Consider the following 20512-nt stretch of genomic DNA (forward strand, 5'->3'; position numbering starts at 1 on the left):
AACGCGTTTCAAGCAATAAAAAGTTTATTTTGGCTCTCACACCTAAACTAAACGTTGTAGACTCAAAATTTTTGCTGTATTTAGTGTATTCTAGCATCCTGAAGATGATTCCAGCATTAATTTCATTGTGCTTATGCTCATTTTTAAGATTTTGACATTTTCACCTAAAGTGCTCAATCAGGCTGAAAACGCATTTAAAGCAATAAAAAGTTCATTTTGGCTCTCACACCTAAACTAAACATTGTAGACTCAAAATGTTTGCTGTATTTAGTGTATTTTAGCATCCTGAAGATGATTCCAGCATTAATTTCATTGTGCTTATGCTCATTTTTAAGATTTTGACATTTTCACCCTAAGTGTACAATCAGGGGCTGAAAACGCGTTTAAAGCAATAAAAAGTTTATTTTGGCTCTCACACCTAAACTAAACGTTATAGACTCAAAATTTTTGCTGTATTTAGTGTATTCTAGCATCCTGAAGATGATTCCAGCATTAATTTCATTGTGCTTATGCTCATTTTGAAGATTTTGACATTTTCACCTAAAGTGCACAATCAGGCTGAAAACGCATTTAAAGCAATAAAAAGTTCATTTTGGCTCTCACACCTAAACTAAACGTTGTAGACTCAAAAATTTTGCTGTATTTAGTGTATTCTAGCATCCTGAAGATGATTCCAGCATTAATTTCATTGTGCTTATGCTCATTTTTAAGATTTTGACATTTTGACCTAAAGTGCACAATCATGCTGAAAACGCGTTTAAAGCAATAAAAAGTTTATTTTGGCTCTCACACCTAAACTAAACGTTGTAGACTCAAAATTTTTGCTGTATTTAGTGTATTCTAGCATCCTGAAGATGATTCCAGCATTAATTTCATTGTGCTTATGCTAATTTTGAAGATTTTGACATTTTCACCTTAAGTGTACAATCAGGGGCTGAAAACGCGTTTAAAGCAATAAAAAGTTCATTTTGGCTCTCACACCTAAACTAAACGTTGTAGACTCAAAATTTTTGCTGTATTTAGTGTATTCTAGCATCCTGAAGATGATTCCAGCATTAATTTCATTGTGCTTATGCTCATTTTGAAGATTTTGACATTTTCACCTTATGTGTACAATCAGGGGCTGAAAACGCGTTTCAAGCAATAAAAAGTTTATTTTGGCTCTCACACCTAAACTAAACGTTGTAGACTCAAAATTTTTGCTGTATTTAGTGTATTCTAGCATCCTGAAGATGATTCCAGCATTAATTTCATTGTGCTTATGCTCATTTTTAAGATTTTGACATTTTCACCTAAAGTGCTCAATCAGGCTGAAAACGCATTTAAAGCAATAAAAAGTTCATTTTGGCTCTCACACCTAAACTAAACATTGTAGACTCAAAATGTTTGCTGTATTTAGTGTATTTTAGCATCCTGAAGATGATTCCAGCATTAATTTCATTGTGCTTATGCTCATTTTGAAGATTTTGACATTTTCACCTAAAGTGCACAATCAGGCTGAAAACGCATTTAAAGCAATAAAAAGTTCATTTTGGCTCTCACACCTAAACTAAACGTTGTAGACTCAAAAATTTTGCTGTATTTAGTGTATTCTAGCATCCTGAAGATGATTCCAGCATTAATTTCATTGTGCTTATGCTCATTTTTAAGATTTTGACATTTTCACCTAAAGTGCACAATCATGCTGAAAACGCATTTAAAGCAATAAAAAGTTCATTTTGGCTCTCACACATAAACTAAAAGTTGTAGACTCAAAATTTTTGCTGTATTTAGTGTATTCTAGCATCCTGAAGATGATTCCAGCCTTAATTTCATTGTGCTTATGCTCATTTTGAAGATTTTGACATTTTCACCTAAAGTGCACAATCAGGCTGAAAACGCGTTTAAAGCAATAAAAAGTTCATTTTGGCTCTCACACCTAAACTAAACGTTGTAGACTCAAAATTGTTGCTGTATTTAGTGTATTCTAGCATCCTGAAGATGATTCCAGCATTAATTTCATTGTGCTTATGCTCATTTTGAAGATTTTGACATTTTCACCTTATGTGTACAATCAGGGGCTGAAAACGCGTTTAAAGCAATAAAAAGTTTATTTTGGCTCTCACACCTAAACTAAATGTTGTAGACTCAAAATTTTTGCTGTATTTAGTGTATTCTAGCATCCTGAAGATGATTCCAGCATTAATTTCATTGTGCTTATGCTCATTTTTAAGATTTTGACATTTTCACCTAAAGTGCACAATCAGGCTGAAAACGCATTTAAAGCAATAAAAAGTTCATTTTGGCTCTCACACCTAAACTAAACGTTGAAGACTCAAAATTTTTGCTGTATTTAGTGTATTCTAGCATCCTGAAGATGATTCCTGCATTAATTTCATTGTGCTTATGCTCATTTTGAAGATTTTGACATTTTCACCTTAAGTGTACAATCAGGGGCTGAAAACGCGTTTAAAGCAATAAAAAGTTCATTTTGGCTCTCACAACTAAAACTAAACGTTGTAGACTCAAAATTTTTGCTGTATTTAGTGTATTCTAGCATCCTGAAGATGATTCCAGCCTTAGTTTCATTGTGCTTATGCTCATTTTGAAGATTTTGACATTTTCACCTTATGTGTACAATCAGGGGCTGAAAACGCGTTTAAAGCAATAAAAAGTTTATTTTGGCTCTCACACCTAAACTAAACGTTGTAGACTCAAAATTTTTGCTGTATTTAGTGTATTCTAGCATCCTGAAGATGATTCCAGCATTAATTTCATTGTGCTTATGCTAATTTTGAAGATTTTGACATTTTCACCTTAAGTGTACAATCAGGGGCTGAAAACGCGTTTAAAGCAATAAAAAGTTCATTTTGGCTCTCACACCTAAACTAAACGTTGTAGACTCAAAATTTTTGCTGTATTTAGTGTATTCTAGCATCCTGAAGATGATTCCAGCATTAATTTCATTGTGCTTATGCTCATTTTGAAGATTTTGACATTTTCACCTTTTGTGTACAATCAGGGGCTGAAAACGCGTTTCAAGCAATAAAAAGTTTATTTTGGCTCTCACACCTAAACTAAACGTTGTAGACTCAAAATTTTTGCTGTATTTAGTGTATTCTAGCATCCTGAAGATGATTCCAGCATTAATTTCATTGTGCTTATGCTCATTTTTAAGATTTTGACATTTTCACCTAAAGTGCTCAATCAGGCTGAAAACGCATTTAAAGCAATAAAAAGTTCATTTTGGCTCTCACACCTAAACTAAACATTGTAGACTCAAAATGTTTGCTGTATTTAGTGTATTTTAGCATCCTGAAGATGATTCCAGCATTAATTTCATTGTGCTTATGCTCATTTTTAAGATTTTGACATTTTCACCCTAAGTGTACAATCAGGGGCTGAAAACGCGTTTAAAGCAATAAAAAGTTTATTTTGGCTCTCACACCTAAACTAAACGTTATAGACTCAAAATTTTTGCTGTATTTAGTGTATTCTAGCATCCTGAAGATGATTCCAGCATTAATTTCATTGTGCTTATGCTCATTTTTAAGATTTTGACATTTTCACCTAAAGTGCACAATCATGCTGAAAACGCATTTAAAGCAATAAAAAGTTCATTTTGGCTCTCACACCTAAACTAAAAGTTGTAGACTCAAAATTTTTGCTGTATTTAGTGTATTCTAGCATCCTGAAGATGATTCCTGCATTAATTTCATTGTGCTTATGCTCATTTTGAAGATTTTGACATTTTCACCTTAAGTGTACAATCAGGGGCTGAAAACGCGTTTAAAGCAATAAAAAGTTCATTTTGGCTCTCACAACTAAAACTAAACGTTGTAGACTCAAAATTTTTGCTGTATTTAGTGTATTCTAGCATCCTGAAGATGATTCCAGCCTTAGTTTCATTGTGCTTATGCTCATTTTGAAGATTTTGACATTTTCACCTTATGTGTACAATCAGGGGCTGAAAACGCGTTTAAAGCAATAAAAAGTTTATTTTGGCTCTCACACCTAAACTAAACGTTGTAGACTCAAAATTTTTGCTGTATTTAGTGTATTCTAGCATCCTGAAGATGATTCCAGCATTAATTTCATTGTGCTTATGCTAATTTTGAAGATTTTGACATTTTCACCTAAAGTGTACAATCAGGGGCTGAAAACGCGTTTAAAGCAATAAAAAGTTCATTTTGGCTCTCACACCTAAACTAAACGTTGTAGACTCAAAATTTTTGCTGTATTTAGTGTATTCTAGCATCCTGAAGATGATTCCAGCATTAATTTCATTGTGCTTATGCTCATTTTGAAGATTTTGACATTTTCACCTTATGTGTACAATCAGGGGCTGAAAACGCGTTTCAAGCAATAAAAAGTTTATTTTGGCTCTCACACCTAAACTAAACGTTGTAGACTCAAAATTTTTGCTGTATTTAGTGTATTCTAGCATCCTGAAGATGATTCCAGCATTAATTTCATTGTGCTTATGCTCATTTTTAAGATTTTGACATTTTCACCTAAAGTGCTCAATCAGGCTGAAAACGCATTTAAAGCAATAAAAAGTTCATTTTGGCTCTCACACCTAAACTAAACATTGTAGACTCAAAATGTTTGCTGTATTTAGTGTATTTTAGCATCCTGAAGATGATTCCAGCATTAATTTCATTGTGCTTATGCTCATTTTGAAGATTTTGACATTTTCACCTAAAGTGCACAATCAGGCTGAAAACGCATTTAAAGCAATAAAAAGTTCATTTTGGCTCTCACACCTAAACTAAACGTTGTAGACTCAAAAATTTTGCTGTATTTAGTGTATTCTAGCATCCTGAAGATGATTCCAGCATTAATTTCATTGTGCTTATGCTCATTTTTAAGATTTTGACATTTTCACCTAAAGTGCACAATCATGCTGAAAACGCATTTAAAGCAATAAAAAGTTCATTTTGGCTCTCACACATAAACTAAAAGTTGTAGACTCAAAATTTTTGCTGTATTTAGTGTATTCTAGCATCCTGAAGATGATTCCAGCCTTAATTTCATTGTGCTTATGCTCATTTTGAAGATTTTGACATTTTCACCTAAAGTGCACAATCAGGCTGAAAACGCGTTTAAAGCAATAAAAAGTTCATTTTGGCTCTCACACCTAAACTAAACGTTGTAGACTCAAAAATTTTGCTGTATTTAGTGTATTCTAGCATCCTGAAGATGATTCCAGCATTAATTTCATTGTGCTTATGCTCATTTTTAAGATTTTGACATTTTCACCTAAAGTGCACAATCATGCTGAAAACGCATTTAAAGCAATAAAAAGTTCATTTTGGCTCTCACACCTAAACTAAAAGTTGTAGACTCAAAATTTTTGCTGTATTTAGTGTATTCTAGCATCCTGAAGATGATTCCAGCCTTAATTTCATTGTGCTTATGCTCATTTTGAAGATTTTGACATTTTCACCTAAAGTGCACAATCAGGCTGAAAACGCATTTAAAGCAATAAAAAGTTCATTTTGGCTCTCACACCTAAACTAAAAGTTGTAGACTCAAAATTTTTGCTGTATTTAGTGTATTCTAGCATCCTGAAGATGATTCCAGCATAATTTCATTGTGCTTATGCTCATTTTTAAGATTTTGACATTTTCACCTTAAGTGTACAATCAGGGGCTGAAAACGCGTTTAAAGCAATAAAAAGTTCATTTTGGCTCTCACACCTAAACTAAACGTTGTAGACTCAAAAATTTTGCTGTATTTAGTGTATTCTAGCATCCTGAAGATGATTCCAGCATTAATTTCATTGTGCTTATGCTCATTTTTAAGATTTTGACATTTTCACCTAAAGTACACAATCATGCTGAAAACGCATTTAAAGCAATAAAAAGTTCATTTTGGCTCTCACACCTAAACTAAAAGTTGTAGACTCAAAATTTTTGCTGTATTTAGTGTATTCTAGCATCCTGAAGATGATTCCAGCATTAATTTCATTGTGCTTATGCTCATTTTGAAGATTTTGACATTTTCACCTAAAGTGCACAATCAGGCTGAAAACGCATTTAAAGCAATAAAAAGTTCATTTTGGCTCTCACACCTAAACTAAAAGTTGTAGACTCAAAATTTTTGCTGTATTTAGTGTATTCTAGCATCCTGAAGATGATTCCAGCATAATTTCATTGTGCTTATGCTCATTTTTAAGATTTTGACATTTTCACCTAAAGTGCACAATCAGGCTGAAAACGCATTTAAATCAATAAAAAGTTCATTTTGGCTCTCACACCTAAACTAAAAGTTGTAGACTCAAAATTTTTGCTGTATTTAGTGTATTCTAGCATCCTGAAGATGATTCCAGCATTAATTTCATTGTGCTTATGCTCATTTTGAAGATTTTGACATTTTCACCTTAAGTGTACAATCAGGGGCTAAAAACGCGTTTAAAGCAATAAAAAGTTCATTTTGGCTCTCACACCTAAACTAAACGTTGTAGACTCAAAAATTTTGCTGTATTTAGTGTATTCTAGCATCCTGAAGATGATTCCAGCATTAATTTCATTGTGCTTATGCTCATTTTTAAGATTTTGACATTTTCACCTAAAGTGCACAATCATGCTGAAAACGCATTTAAAGCAATAAAAAGTTCATTTTGGCTCTCACACCTAAACTAAAAGTTGTAGACTCAAAATTTTTGCTGTATTTAGTGTATTCTAGCATCCTGAAGATGATTCCTGCATTAATTTCATTGTGCTTATGCTCATTTTGAAGATTTTGACATTTTCACCTTAAGTGTACAATCAGGGGCTGAAAACGCGTTTAAAGCAATAAAAAGTTCATTTTGGCTCTCACACCTAAACTAAACGTTGTAGACTCAAAATTTTTGCTGTATTCAGTGTATTCTAGCATCCTGAAGATGATTCCAGCATTAATTTCATTGTGCTTATGCTCATTTTGAAGATTTTGACATTTTCACCTTAAGTGTACAATCAGGGGCTGAAAACGCGTTTAAAGCAATAAAAAGTTCATTTTGGCTCTCACACCTAAACTAAACGTTTTAGACTCAAAATTTTTGCTGTATTTAGTGTATTCTAGCATCCTGAAGATGATTCCAGCATTAATTTCATTGTGCTTATGCTCATTTTGAAGATTTTGAGATTTTCACCTTATGTGTACAATCAGGGGCTGAAAACGCGTTTCAAGCAATAAAAAGTTTATTTTGGCTCTCACACCTAAACTAAACGTTGTAGACTCAAAATTTTTGCTGTATTTAGTGTATTCTAGCATTCTGAAGATGATTCCAGCATTAATTTCATTGTGCTTATGCTCATTTTTAAGATTTTGACATTTTCACCTAAAGTGCACAATCAGGCTGAAAACGCATTTAAAGCAATAAAAAGTTCATTTTGGCTCTCACACCTAAACTAAACGTTGTAGACTCAAAATGTTTGCTGTATTTAGTGTATTTTAGCATCCTGAAGATGATTCCAGCATTAATTTCATTGTGCTTATGCTCATTTTTAAGATTTTGACATTTTCACCTTAAGTGTACAATCAGGGGCTGAAAACGCGTTTAAAGCAATAAAAAGTTTATTTTGGCTCTCACACCTAAACTAAACGTTATAGACTCAAAATTTTTGCTGTATTTAGTGTATTCTAGCATCCTGAAGATGATTCCAGCATTAATTTCATTGTGCTTATGCTCATTTTTAAGATTTTGACATTTTCACCTAAAGTGCACAATCAGACTGAAAACGCATTTAAAGCAATAAAAAGTTCATTTTGGCTCTCACACCTAAACAAAACGTTGAAGACTCAAAATTTTTGCTGTATTTAGTGTATTCTAGCATCCTGAAGATGATTCCAGCATTAATTTCATTGTGCTTATGCTCATTTTGAAGATTTTGACATTTTCACCTTAAGTGTACAATCAGGGGCTAAAAACGCGTTTAAAGCAATAAAAAGTTCATTTTGGCTCTCACACCTAAACTAAACGTTGTAGACTCAAAAAATTTGCTGTATTTAGTGTATTCTAGCATCCTGAAGATGATTCCAGCATTAATTTCATTGTGCTTATGCTCATTTTTAAGATTTTGACATTTTCACCTAAAGTGCACAATCATGCTGAAAACGCATTTAAAGCAATAAAAAGTTCATTTTGGCTCTCACACCTAAACTAAAAGTTGTAGACTCAAAATTTTTGCTGTATTTAGTGTATTCTAGCATCCTGAAGATGATTCCAGCCTTAATTTCATTGTGCTTATGCTCATTTTGAAGATTTTGACATTTTCACCTAAAGTGCACAATCAGGCTGAAAACGCATTTAAAGCAATAAAAAGTTCATTTTGGCTCTCACACCTAAACTAAAAGTTGTAGACTCAAAATTTTTGCTGTATTTAGTGTATTCTAGCATCCTGAAGATGATTCCAGCATAATTTCATTGTGCTTATGCTCATTTTAAAGATTTTGACATTTTCACCTAAAGTGCACAATCAGGCTGAAAACGCGTTTAAAGCAATAAAAAGTTCATTTTGGCTCTCACACCTAAACTAAACGTTGTAGACTCAAAATTGTTGCTGTATTTAGTGTATTCTAGCATCCTGAAGATGATTCCAGCATTAATTTCATTGTGCTTATGCTCATTTTGAAGATTTTGACATTTTTACCTTATGTGTACAATCAGGGGCTGAAAACGCGTTTAAAGCAATAAAAAGTTTATTTTGGCTCTCACACCTAAACTAAACGTTGTAGACTCAAAATTTTTGCTGTATTTAGTGTATTCTAGCATCCTGAAGATGATTCCAGCATTAATTTCATTGTGCTTATGCTAATTTTGAAGATTTTGACATTTTCACCTTAAGTGTACAATCAGGGGCTGAAAACGCGTTTAAAGCAATAAAAAGTTCATTTTGGCTCTCACACCTAAACTAAACGTTGTAGACTCAAAATTTTTGCTGTATTTAGTGTATTCTAGCATCCTGAAGATGATTCCAGCATTAATTTCATTGTGCTTATGCTCATTTTGAAGATTTTGACATTTTCACCTTATGTGTACAATCAGGGGCTGAAAACGCGTTTCAAGCAATAAAAAGTTTATTTTGGCTCTCACACCTAAACTAAACGTTGTAGACTCAAAATTTTTGCTGTATTTAGTGTATTCTAGCATCCTGAAGATGATTCCAGCATTAATTTCATTGTGCTTATGCTCATTTTTAAGATTTTGACATTTTCACCTAAAGTGCACAATCAGGCTGAAAACGCATTTAAAGCAATAAAAAGTTCATTTTGGCTCTCACACCTAAACTAAACGTTGTAGACTCAAAATGTTTGCTGTATTTAGTGTATTTTAGCATCCTGAAGATGATTCCAGCATTAATTTCATTGTGCTTATGCTCATTTTTAAGATTTTGACATTTTCACCTTAAGTGTACAATCAGGGGCTGAAAACGCGTTTCAAGCAATAAAAAGTTCATTTTGGCTCTCACACCTAAACTAAACGTTGTAGACTCAAAATTTTTGCTGTATTCAGTGTATTTTAGCATCCTGAAGATGATTCCAGCATTAATTTCATTGTGCTTATGCTCATTTTGAAGATTTTGACATTTTCACCTTATGTGTACAATCAGGGGCTGAAAACGCGTTTAAAGCAATAAAAAGTTTATTTTGGCTCTCACACCTAAACTAAACGTTATAGACTCAAAATTTTTGCTGTATTTAGTGTATTCTAGCATCCTGAAGATGATTCCAGCATTAATTTCATTGCGCTTATGCTCATTTTTAAGATTTTGACATTTTCACCTAAAGTGCACAATCATGCTGAAAACGCATTTAAAGCAATAAAAAGTTCATTTTGGCTCTCAAACCTAAACTAAAAGTTGTAGACTCAAAATTTTTGCTGTATTTAGTGTATTCTAGCATCCTGAAGATGATTCCTGCATTAATTTCATTGTGCTTATGCTCATTTTGAAGATTTTGACATTTTCACCTTAAGTGTACAATCAGGGGCTGAAAACGCGTTTAAAGCAATAAAAAGTTCATTTTGGCTCTCACACCTAAACTAAACGTTGTAGACTCAAAATTTTTGCTGTATTCAGTGTATTCTAGCATCCTGAAGATGATTCCAGCATTAATTTCATTGTGCTTATGCTCATTTTTAAGATTTTGACATTTTCACCTAAAGTGCACAATCAGGCTGAAAACGCGTTTAAAGCAATAAAAAGTTCATTTTGGCTCTCACACCTAAACTAAACGTTGTAGACTCAAAATTTTTGCTGTATTTAGTGTATTCTAGCATCCTGAAGATGATTCCAGCATTAATTTCATTGTGCTTATGCTCATTTTTAAGATTTTGACATTTTCACCTAAAGTGCACAATCAGGCTGAAAACGCATTTAAAGCAATAAAAAGTTCATTTTGGCTCTCACACCTAAACTAAACGTTGTAGACTCAAAATGTTTGCTGTATTTAGTGTATTTTAGCATCCTGAAGATGATTCCAGCATTAATTTCATTGTGCTTATGCTCAATTTTAAGATTTTGACATTTTCACCTTAAGTGTACAATCAGGGGCTGAAAACGCGTTTCAAGCAATAAAAAGTTCTTTTTGGCTCTCACACCTAAACTAAACGTTGAAGACTCAAAATTTTTGCTGTATTCAGTGTATTTTAGCATCCTGAAGATGATTCCAGCATTAATTTCATTGTGCTTATGCTCATTTTGAAGATTTTGACATTTTCACCTTATGTGTACAATCAGGGGCTGAAAACGCGTTTAAAGCAATAAAAAGTTTATTTTGGCTCTCACACCTAAACTAAACGTTATAGACTCAAAATTTTTGCTGTATTTAGTGTATTCTAGCATCCTGAAGATGATTCCAGCATTAATTTCATTGTGCTTATGCTCATTTTTAAGATTTTGACATTTTCACCTAAAGTGCACAATCAGGCTGAAAACGCATTTAAAGCAATAAAAAGTTCATTTTGGCTCTCACACCTAAACTAAACGTTGAAGACTCAAATTTTTTGCTGTATTTAGTGTATTCTAGCATCCTGAAGATGATTCCAGCATTAATTTCATTGTGCTTATGCTCAATTTGAAGATTTTGACATTTTCACCTTAAGTGTACAATCAGGGGCTGAAAACGCGTTTAAAGCAATAAAAAGTTCATTTTGGCTCTCACACCTTAACTAAACGTTGTAGACTCAAAAATTTTGCTGTATTTAGTGTATTCTAGAATCCTGAAGATGATTCCAGCATTAATTTCATTGTGCTTATGCTCATTTTTAAGATTTTGACATTTTCACCTAAAGTGCACAATCATGCTGAAAACGCATTTAAAGCAATAAAAAGTTCATTTTGGCTCTCACACCTAAACTAAAAGTTGTAGACTCAAAATTTTTGCTGTATTTAGTGTATTCTAGCATCCTGAAGATGATTCCTGCATTAATTTCATTGTGCTTATGCTCATTTTGAAGATTTTGACATTTTCACCTTAAGTGTACAATCAGGGGCTGAAAACGCGTTTAAAGCAATAAAAAGTTTATTTTGGCACTCACACCTAAACTAAACGTTGTAGACTCAAAATTTTTGCTGTATTTAGTGTATTCTAGCATCCTGAAGATGATTCCAGCATTAATTTCATTGTGCTTATGCTCATTTTGAAGATTTTGACATTTTCACCTTAAGTGTACAATCAGGGGCTGAAAACGCGTTTAAAGCAATAAAAAGTTCATTTTGGCTCTCACACCTAAACTAAACGTTGTAGACTAAAAATTGTTGCTGTATTTAGTGTATTCTAGCATCCTGAAGATGATTCCAGCATTAATTTCATTGTGCTTATGCTCATTTTGAAGATTTTGACATTTTCACCTTATGTGTACAATCAGGGGCTGAAAACGCGTTTCAAGCAATAAAAAGTTCATTTTGGCTCTCACACCTAAACTACACGTTGTAGACTCAAAATTTTTGCTGTATTCAGTGTATTTTAGCATCCTGAAGATGATTCCAGCATTAATTTCATTGTGCTTATGCTCATTTTGAAGATTTTGACATTTTCACCTTATGTGTACAATCAGGGGCTGAAAACGCGTTTAAAGCAATAAAAAGTTTATTTTGGCTCTCACACCTAAACTAAACGTTATAGACTCAAAATTTTTGCTGTATTTAGTGTATTCTAGCATCCTGAAGATGATTCCAGCATTAATTTCATTGTGCTTATGCTCATTTTTAAGATTTTGACATTTTCACCTAAAGTGCACAATCAGGCTGAAAACGCATTTAAAGCAATAAAAAGTTCATTTTGGCTCTCACACCTAAACTAAACGTTGAAGACTCAAAATTTTTGCTGTATTTAGTGTATTCTAGCATCCTGAAGATGATTCCAGCATTAATTTCATTGTGCTTATGCTCATTTTGAAGATTTTGACATTTTCACCTTAAGTGTACAATCAGGGGCTAAAAACGCGTTTAAAGCAATAAAAAGTTCATTTTGGCTCTCACACCTAAACTAAACGTTGTAGACTCAAAAATTTTGCTGTATTTAGTGTATTCTAGCATCCTGAAGATGATTCCAGCATTAATTTCATTGTGCTTATGCTCATTTTTAAGATTTTGACATTTTCACCTAAAGTGCACAATCATGCTGAAAACGCATTTAAAGCAATAAAAAGTTCATTTTGGCTCTCACACCTAAACTAAAAGTTGTAGACTCAAAATTTTTGCTGTATTTAGTGTATTCTAGCATCCTGAAGATGATTCCAGCCTTAATTTCATTGTGCTTATGCTCATTTTGAAGATTTTGACATTTTCACCTAAAGTGCACAATCAGGCTGAAAACGCATTTAAAGCAATAAAAAGTTCATTTTGGCTCTCACACCTAAACTAAAAGTTGTAGACTCAAAATTTTTGCTGTATTTAGTGTATTCTAGCATCCTGAAGATGATTCCAGCATAATTTCATTGTGCTTATGCTCATTTTAAAGATTTTGACATTTTCACCTAAAGTGCACAATCAGGCTGAAAACGCGTTTAAAGCAATAAAAAGTTCATTTTGGCTCTCACACCTAAACTAAACGTTGTAGACTCAAAATTGTTGCTGTATTTAGTGTATTCTAGCATCCTGAAGATGATTCCAGCATTAATTTCATTGTGCTTATGCTCATTTTGAAGATTTTGACATTTTTACCTTATGTGTACAATCAGGGGCTGAAAACGCGTTTAAAGCAATAAAAAGTTTATTTTGGCTCTCACACCTTAACTAAACGTTGTAGACTCAAAATTTTTGCTGTATTTAGTGTATTCTAGCATCCTGAAGATGATTCCAGCATTAATTTCATTGTGCTTATGCTAATTTTGAAGATTTTGACATTTTCACCTTAAGTGTACAATCAGGGGCTGAAAACGCGTTTAAAGCAATAAAAAGTTCATTTTGGCTCTCACACCTAAACTAAACGTTGTAGACTCAAAATTTTTGCTGTATTTAGTGTATTCTAGCATCCTGAAGATGATTCCAGCATTAATTTCATTGTGCTTATGCTCATTTTGAAGATTTTGACATTTTCACCTTATGTGTACAATCAGGGGCTGAAAACGCGTTTAAAGCAATAAAAAGTTTATTTTGGCTCTCACACCTAAACTAAACGTTATAGACTCAAAATTTTTGCTGTATTTAGTGTATTCTAGCATCCTGAAGATGATTCCAGCATTAATTTCATTGTGCTTATGCTCATTTTGAAGATTTTGACATTTTCACCTGAAGTGTACAATCAGGGGCTGAAAACGCGTTTAAAGCAATAAAAAGTTCATTTTGGCTCTCACACCTAAACTAAACGTTATAGATTCAAAATTTTTGCTGTATTTAGTGTATTCTATTATCCTGAAGATGATTCCAGCATTAATTTCATTGTGCTTATGCTCATTTTTAAGATTTTGACATTTTCACCTAAAGTGCACAATCAGGCTGAAAACGCATTTAAAGCAATAAAAAGTTAATTTTGGCTCTCACACCTAAACTAAACGTTGTAGACTCAAAATTGTTGCTGTATTTAGTGTATTCTAGCATCCTGAAGATGATTCCAGCATTAATTTCATTGTGCTTATGCTCATTTTGAAGATTTTGACATTTTCACCTTAAGTGTACAATCAGGGGCTGAAAACGCGTTTAAAGCAATAAAAAGTTCATTTTGGCTCTCACACCTAAACTAAACGTTGTAGACTCAAAATTGTTGCTGTATTTGGTGTATTCTAGCATCCTGAAGATGATTCCAGCATTAATTTCATTGTGCTTATGCTCATTTTGAATATTTTGACATTTTCACCTTAAGTGTACAATCAGGGGCTGAAAACGCGTTTAAAGCAATAAAAAGTTCATTTTGGCTCTCACACCTAAACTAAACGTTATAGACTCAAAATTTTTGCTGTATTTAGTGTATTCTAGCATCCTGAAGATGATTCCAGCATTAATTTCATTGTGCTTATGCTCATTTTGAAGATTTTGACATTTTCACCTTAAGTGTACAATCAGGGGCTGAAAACGCGTTTAAAGCAATAAAAAGTTCATTTTGGCTCTCACACCTTAACTAAACGTTGTAGACTCAAAAATTTTGCTGTATTTATTGTATTCTAGCATCCTGAAGATGATTCCAGCATTAATTTCATTGCGCTTATGCTCATTTTTAAGATTTTGACATTTTCACCTAAAGTGCACAATCATGCTGAAAACGCATTTAAAGCAATAAAAAGTTCATTTTGGCTCTCAAACCTAAACTAAAAGTTGTAGACTCAAAATTTTTGCTGTATTTAGTGTATTCTAGCATCCTGAAGATGATTCCTGCATTAATTTCATTGTGCTTATGCTCATTTTGAAGATTTTGACATTTTCACCTTAAGTGTACAATCAGGGGCTGAAAACGCGTTTAAAGCAATAAAAAGTTCATTTTGGCTCTCACACCTAAACTAAACGTTGTAGACTCAAAATTTTTGCTGTATTCAGTGTATTCTAGCATCCTGAAGATGATTCCAGCATTAATTTCATTGTGCTTATGCTCATTTTTAAGATTTTGACATTTTCACCTAAAGTGCACAATCAGGCTGAAAACGCGTTTAAAGCAATAAAAAGTTCATTTTGGCTCTCACACCTAAACTAAACGTTGTAGACTCAAAATTTTTGCTGTATTTAGTGTATTCTAGCATCCTGAAGATGATTCCAGCATTAATTTCATTGTGCTTATGCTCATTTTTAAGATTTTGACATTTTCACCTAAAGTGCACAATCAGGCTGAAAACGCATTTAACTCTTTCACTGCCACTGACGTTTAAAGACGTCAAGTAAAAACCTACGCTTCACTGCCAATGACGTCAAAAGACGTCATCCAATGATTTTTTTTTTTTTTTTTGAAACGGGTAGAGGAAACCCTCCCGCATGTCTGGTCAAAGTTTCAAGTCTGTCTGTTGTGCCTAAGGACTATTTTTGGCCCCTAGAGGGCAGCGATGACTCTCTTTTGACAAGATCGGGTGGGCGTCAGTAGAGGCGGAGCTAGAGCGTCGAGCAGGAGATGAGAATGGAAGACAAAGGAAAAATGGCGGCCGGTCGCGAGGAGCTCACACCCGAGACGTTTTTTTCAAAGACCAAAAGCATCGCTGAAAAAGCACATTGTTGACGATGATCATCATAGATGATGAAGATGAGGGTGACTCCGTGGTTGGAAAGCATTGACGCGGCAGTAGAAGACGTTAGATGGAGCTAGATGGAGGAGGGAACGGGCAATGGCGAGCGTTTGCAAGCAGCTCTACACTTACAAGACGAAAGGCATCGACCAACGCTAAAATAGTGCATTGATGACGACGGTGATCATACTCGATGATGATGAAGGTGAATCCGAGCTTGACGGCGAAATTGGAACCGCTGACGCGGCGGCTATTACGGTGTCGTAACGCGGAGCGCAACCGAGCACGCACAGGCGGACGTTCGATCGGACGACGGAGAGTGCCCCGAGTCCAATGCATATTCATCGGAGGAGTGTGTACAGTCTGCTACTTGCTTTTTATTCCCCGGAAAAAAGGCCGTCAAGAAAGTGTAACGTTTGCACGCAAAACGGACCAATGTGAAAGTGAAAGTAAACTGTTGTGCGAGTCCAGCGGCGTCTCCTTGCACGCAGGGGAGCGTTACAAAAGGAAAAACTGTATTTGAAACATCCACATAATTGTAAATAGTACCACAGTTGCACACATTTGTAAATAGTTTGCGAAATTGTTTTGTCAAATTGTTACACTGTTGAATGGAAATAAACGTATTTTGCAATCAAAAAACACTTTTTCATTGTTGGTGAAAGCGTTTTACAGAAGTAAAGCACTATTTAGGTGTTTGTGGCATCATTCATGGACAAAAAGAAGTGTACAATTCACTAGAGTGCATGAAATAACATCGTTTCACAAAAAGCTCTTTTTCTCCGTTTTTTGTTTCAAAAGAGAGCATTTCGGTGAAAGTAACCATTTTCTATTGTTGATTACTGAAGAACGGAATAAGGTAGAAACAAACTTTTTTTTTCTGATGAAAGCTGAGAGTCCAATCTTTCATTTGGTAGTATGTGTGTTTCCATAGTCCAAACACAACATTTTCTGTGGACCTTGAAAGATCACTCAAAATGCTTAAATCGGCTGGCAGTGGGGACAACCCGTTTCTGAAAACGTCTGGCAGTGAAAGAGTTAAAGCAATAAAAAGTTCATTTTGGCTCTCACACCTAAACTAAACGTTGAAGACTCAAAATTTTTGCTGTATTTAGTGTATTCTAGCATCCTGAAGATGATTCCAGCATTAATTTCATTGTGCTTATGCTCATTTTGAAGATTTTGACATTTTCACCTGAAGTGTACAATCAGGGGCTGAAAACGCGTTTAAAGCAATAAAAAGTTCATTTTGGCTCTCACACTGAAGACATTTAATATTTTCAATTTGATGTTTTACTGTTTATTAATTTACTTATAGGCATATCAATGTGATATAATCATGAGTGTTTAAAATAATACAGTGGAGTAATGATTTTGTGAACTTTATTTTATCCTCTCACCCTCAAAGCTATTGAAGATAGGAATGTGCATGATGTTATTTAGAGCCTTTTTAGATTGGAGTCTAAAAGTCTGGGGTTAGATCCTAATTGCATTTTTCCCCCAGTCAAGAAGGGGAACTGTATGTAAATGTCTGTTTACTAATAAGATTACACCTTTGGCCAACCTGGAATCAACATGTCTGTATGTAAACGTCTGCTTACTAACAACATTACACATTTGGTCACTAGGAGTCGACATGTCTGCCCTTTGTTCAATCAAGAGCCAGGAGGAGGAACCTTTTATCTTTTTTGTATAAATGAGTCGATGTTCATACAATTGTCACACTCTTGGGGTCATCACGTTGCATTCAGATGTGGTGTCCTAACGTGTCTTTGGAAGCTTTTAAATAAATCCTTGCAAGGAACCTTGTTCATCAGATCTCGGATACAATGATTTTGAACACGCAAAGATTACACTTAAAATAGTAATCATACAATTCCTTCATTTTGGTGAACCCGACGAGCGACGTTGCGAGCTGTGGCGTTCACGGACGGATGCAATTCCAGGCGCCTAATTAATTACGGTGAGTGGACATTTATCCACGTTTGAGGAATTGTGTCTGTTTCGAGTCGCTGCAGCTGGTATTCGTCTTGAAAAATTACATTGTGATGAGATCTGTGTGAAAAGGTGTTAGTAAAATTTGAAGTCGTTGTGTTGGACACGAAGTCCCTGATTTCGGATTTTACTACGGTGTTCGAACTGTACACGTACGTGGTGACGACAGCATTGTTTACGGAAGTGTCGTTACGTTGGTTGTCTCGCTGAAAGGGAAACACAGGCAGACGCAGCGGGTTGCGCCGCTGCTAAGAAGTCGAAAGATTCTTGAATAAATTTGATATTAAAAAGTATAAATGGACACAGCGTACGTACGCCGCTGTTATAAATTTGGTACTAAGAGGCACAGGTAGACGCAGCGGACTTCTCGCCGCTGTTAAGAAACCGTTAGATTCTTGAATAGATTTGTTCAGCTGGTAGACACATGCGCAGATGAGGTACATAACGTTACGATGATGGTGCACAATTAAGCCGGATTGTTGCAAACGGGCTGAAGCAGGCGTTTTATTAAAAATTACAGGAAACACACGGCAGTCTCGTTCTAAAGGAATCTTAGAGATTGTAAGTCCCTGCATTTCTGAGGCAATTGTTAAGTACATGTAGAGTTGGAAACAACTTTTCGCTGCGAAGGAGCCAAGAGACTGCTTTGTGATCGTCTTAAAGCAGTATTTTTCCGGGCTACAGGTTGACGCATAGCTTTTATTATTTATGAATGCTATTGCTAAGAAATCGAGAGATCGCGATATTTTTGTTTTTGGATAATTTTGTTTAGCTGAAAGGAGCGCTCCGCCGTCTAAAACGGCATATGATATTGAATTTCCACGGCGAATATAGGAATTACTGCTGTGTGAGAAGTAAGTCCGTGAAGATCCTGGATATATTTATTAAAGTCGCGCAGATTTGTTTTATTTTATTTGCTGAGAAAAAAAATATATAATAATAATATTTTTGGGGGGATTAATGAGAATACTTTTGATCTGTTATATCGTAGTATAATAAGTGAGACGTCACTGACTTTATAAATATTAAAAACGACTAATTACTACATATTATGGACGAAAAAATTGACCGTAACTAAGGAGGTTTGCATAGACTTCCGGTCGAGAGTCAGAATTGGTCGCTAAGCGAACAGTGAGTTCATGATGCTGGACGCATTTCCACCACAGCGTCAACGTAAGTATGAAACTCTTTTAAATGTATGAATGCGCACGAATTGTGATAGTGGTTGGTTCTCACCGTTGTAAAGTGTGGTGTGTTTGTGGAATTTGATTGTGTTAACAGCGCCAGACGCTGATTACCTCCGTGAAAAACACTTCTATAAGTTTCTTCGAATGGAAGAAAAGTTAGACGGTGCGCAGATGACGATGTTAAGTGATTTTGAGAATGAGGAAACTGATGCTAAGCTAGCGGCTCTGCCAGCTTACGAGTTTTGCGCAGGAGATGAGTTTTTGGTAAGATGCTACCGTGCGAATCTGTTTTTAAGGCTAAGGATGAGTTAGCTGCGGGCAGCCGCATCTGTTAAGAAATTGGAACATAAATTGGATGAAGTGTTGACTGTGAAAGATGACCCGCGGGGAAAATTTGAACCAAGCGAGAGCTCTTGGCTTAGAAATGAATTGTTGAGTGAACGCGTTTGTTTGTTTGTTAAGCTCCATGGTGTGTTGTGGCCACGCGGTTTTTCGTTGTTTGTTTTAAATTGTGCGCGACTTGTCTGTGTCGCAGCCGTAACGTTGCGATGGATTGTGCGCGAATAAGTCGACATTTGAGCTATAAGTACGTGGTGAAGTTATTATTAGACGAATAAACGGTGCATTTTACAAATGAGTGCGCACTTCGGAGAGGTTTGTGTTCGTCTGTGGTTCAACAACTGAGACGCCACTGAATTAAGTTGAGGAGTGTGTGTTGTGTGAGTGTTTGTTGAAACTATGAATATGTGAAGCATGTGTGAATTGTGAGTTTAAAGGGGGGATTTGATTTCTTCTTGTTTTTGTGTTTTTTCTCCTCAATGCCTTTATGACAAGGGAGAGGAAACTGAAGTTACAGTAAGTGAAAGAAGGACTGAGTTTGTTGGAAGGCAGGTATTTTGTGTCTCCAAAAATGAGCGAGATAAGATAGGATGTATATGAATGGCGTTTTGTAGGAAAGAAAGAAAAGATGGGTGGAAAGTAATTTTTTCCCTCCAAAATTCTTTGTCCTCAAAAAAGGGTGAAAAAGAATGGTAAGCAGGAAATCTGCATATTTTGAAAGTAGGGGAGAATTCTGCCTTTGTCTGTGACAATTTTTAAAGCTCTTCCCCCCACGCTTGATTAGGGACTAAAGGTCTGTGAGGATGGGGGCCGTGAGCTGCTGTTTTAAGAAGGTGGTGATTTGTACTGTTGTCTGTTAAAATTAAATTAAACTAAATAAAAAGGAAAGGGGGTGTGATAAGTTTAGTCCTCTCTCCCATTGTCTCCATTTGGGAGACTTGTAGTCTGTTGTGTGTGTGAATAGCAGGGGTCGTCTAAGGCTAAATCAAATTGTTCCTGTTATGCGGAAGGACATAGAGGTCTAGGTGTTAACTACAGGCCACTCTCATATTATTTTTAAAATCAGATCTGTGTAATATAGTTGAATAAGTAATAAAACCAAATTTTAATTGAAATAGACTTTTCATTTTTGATTTTTATATTTCCCCTGCATCTCTGATAACTTATTCGTAGGTGTGAAAATGATTTAACCTTTGTCTTTATCTGAGTCCCATTCTAGAAGTCTGGAAAGGACTTCCATCCAAGTGGCCAGACTGACAGCTGTCACATTTTCTTAAATTTGAGGTAACACATAATGAAGATGTCTATGGTAGACATATGCGTAAATATAGTACTACTACTTGCTATAGTGTAGTGATCAAATTCAAATAAAACCACA

Source organism: Vanacampus margaritifer, chromosome 15, assembly GCF_051991255.1.
Source record: "Vanacampus margaritifer isolate UIUO_Vmar chromosome 15, RoL_Vmar_1.0, whole genome shotgun sequence".
Classification (NCBI taxonomy): Eukaryota; Metazoa; Chordata; class Actinopteri; order Syngnathiformes; family Syngnathidae; genus Vanacampus; species Vanacampus margaritifer.